The sequence below is a fragment of the Pteropus vampyrus genome, unplaced genomic scaffold, assembly GCF_000151845.1.
Source record: "Pteropus vampyrus isolate Shadow unplaced genomic scaffold, Pvam_2.0 Scaffold72, whole genome shotgun sequence".
NCBI lineage: Eukaryota > Metazoa > Chordata > Mammalia > Chiroptera > Pteropodidae > Pteropus > Pteropus vampyrus.
This window is the reverse complement of record NW_011888853.1, coordinates 4,340,775-4,343,305: the sequence shown is the minus strand read 5'-3', so window position 1 is coordinate 4,343,305 and position 2,531 is coordinate 4,340,775.

Below are 2,531 nucleotides of genomic sequence, written 5' to 3'. Positions count from 1 at the left end.
CCACCAAGCCAGTGAGCCCTGGAGCTGGGATTTGAACCCCAGCAGGGGCGGACTCCCAGGCCCAGCTCTTCGGTGGCACCTGCTCCTGCCCTCCTCCCTTGGCATCTCTAAGGCCCACGGCCTGGCACAGAGATGCGGCTTATGGGGAAGCAGCTTACCCTCCACAGATCGGATCGTCCCCCGCCCAGCGGCAGGTGGGGACACTGCCTGACATTGCACACAGATGAATAAGATGTACAACTGGCCCTTAAGAGTCATGGTGGGAGGGGGAGGAGTCCAGAGAGCATTCCAACTGAATGTTTAAGTGGAATGTGCGGGCCAGCCCCAGGCAGTACCAGCCTCATGGCATGGATGGAAGGAATCCAGGAAGATTTCTCAGAGGAGGTGAGGCCAAAGGTGGTGGTTGAAGGGCCACTGGGAGGGCGCTCAGATTTACTCTGCTGAAGGATCTAGGGCAGGGAGTGGCTGGTGATAAGGGGAGAAAGGCAGGCAGGAGCTGGTCCCCAAGGGCCATTAGAGACCCAGCTGAGGAGCTTGGCTTTCCCATCAGCATCGGGGGACAGCATCGGTTCCAGACATGTGCATGATATGTGTAGATAGGCCTTTTACCTATATTATTCCATTTGACAGTTTGGGCAATGCAGGAAAAGATGGAGAAAGGCTTTCCCTGGGCAATTGGATGAAGGGGAGGGAATAGTTTGAGGAATATTTGAGAGGTAAAATTAGCAAAATTAGTTAACTGGTGATTTACACGGGGTAAAGGAGAGAGAGGAGCCCAAAATGCTGGCCGGGCAAGTGGATGTGGGGGTTTCTATCAGTCCAGGTCCAACCAGGAAAACCCAAACCACTCAGCCTTTAAAATGAGGGGTTAACGTGGGGGTGGAAATGACAAGGGGAAAATTCTGAGGTGTTCTAAATTAAATTACAGCAGCTGGAGAGTAAGAAAAGAGACAGAGCTGTTCGTCTGTTCATGGCTGCGGGCCAGCTCCCGGATGACTGCTCACATTCCCTGTACGTCTGCTAGAGGTTCAGATTAATCTCCAGGTGGCTACCTCCGCAGATTATCCCAGCCGGGCACCATGAACTCGGGGAGCCTCTCTTTTCTCGGACTCTGCTATCCCAGAGCTGGCCCCGCTTCACCTTCTCCCCCGCTTTGCCTATAGCTCATGTACATTCTTTCTGATGGCTCCTTTCTTTCTTCCCCCTCCCCGCTACTTGGAGTATAAAAAATGCTTGCAAAGTCCGAGACGATGGACAGGTACGTCTTCCGCCTAGCCATGCTGCAGGTGGGTGGACTCACGTCAAGACTGGTCTTCTTTTTGGCTAGCATTTTTGGCTCGATAAAACCTTTCTTCACATACTATGGCCGGGGGCCGCAGTATGCCCCTCTGGGTGGAGCAAGGATTTGGTGTCAGTGCCAGCACAGCAGCCCCAGTGGGCAAGGGGCTGAGGAGGAGAGGCAGCTTAGGGGAGGCCGGGGATGCGCCCTTTCTGGGCATGGTAAGATTGAAGTGCTCGTGGGGAGATGTCCAGGAGGCACCAGTGGACCCACGGTTCCGAAGATCAGGGAGAGAGGTCTGCATCCTGCATCTGCACATTTGGAATTTGCCAGCCTACGTGGTGACAGCAATGGATGTGCTCATAGGGTGAGCCTTGTGTTAAACATTCAAGTTAGTTTCCCAAATGGTTGCATCGCTTTACACCCCCAGGCGTCTTATACAGGGGCTATATTCTCTCTCTCCAACATCTAGTCGTCTGATTTTAGCTGTTCTAGAGGGTGTGAAATGTGCCTCGTGGTGGTTTTACTTTGCACGTCTCAGGTGGCCTTCGGTAGGACTTTTATGTGGTCCAGGTGAGCATACTCCAGACAGTCCACTCCGAAGGCTTCTGTGAGGGAATCTGAAGGGGAAACCGGGTGAGGCGGGACGGTGGGTGGCCAAGGCCTCCTCCCAACATCTAGGCCTCGGTTTACATTCTCAAGCAGCATGCAGGCCTTTCAGGCAATTCCTTTGTCATCTCATAAGAATTTGCGGGTTACCTCTGAGAGCCTGTGCTGAAGGTGTGAACTGGGAGCTTGACAGAAACCTGGGTTTAAACCCTCAGGTCACTGCTTGCTCGCTGGCATCCTGAACACTCAAGTTTTCTTCATCTGTAAAACAGGAACAGGGTCTTTTTGTAGGGCTGCCATGAGGATTCAATCAGGTAATGTTGGTAAAGTGGCCATCTCAGGATTTGGCACGTATGAGGTCAGCAACAGAAGCGGATGCCATTGGTTTCATTACGGGGAGAATTAAATTTCGGATGAGAAAAATGGGGTCTGGGTTAGTTAAAAGAAGAGTCCCCAAAAACCCTGCTAACTAGGACAGAGTTGGAATAAACCCCTTCTCCTCATTCTCCTGCTTGTCCCGTCGCCCGCCCACCCCCACTTTTTTTAATCCCTCACTTCCAATACATTGTATCAGCCCTGGAACGGGTACGTCATTCTTGGAATCATTCATTGTTTTAGGGCAGGGAGCCAATTCACACAAGGA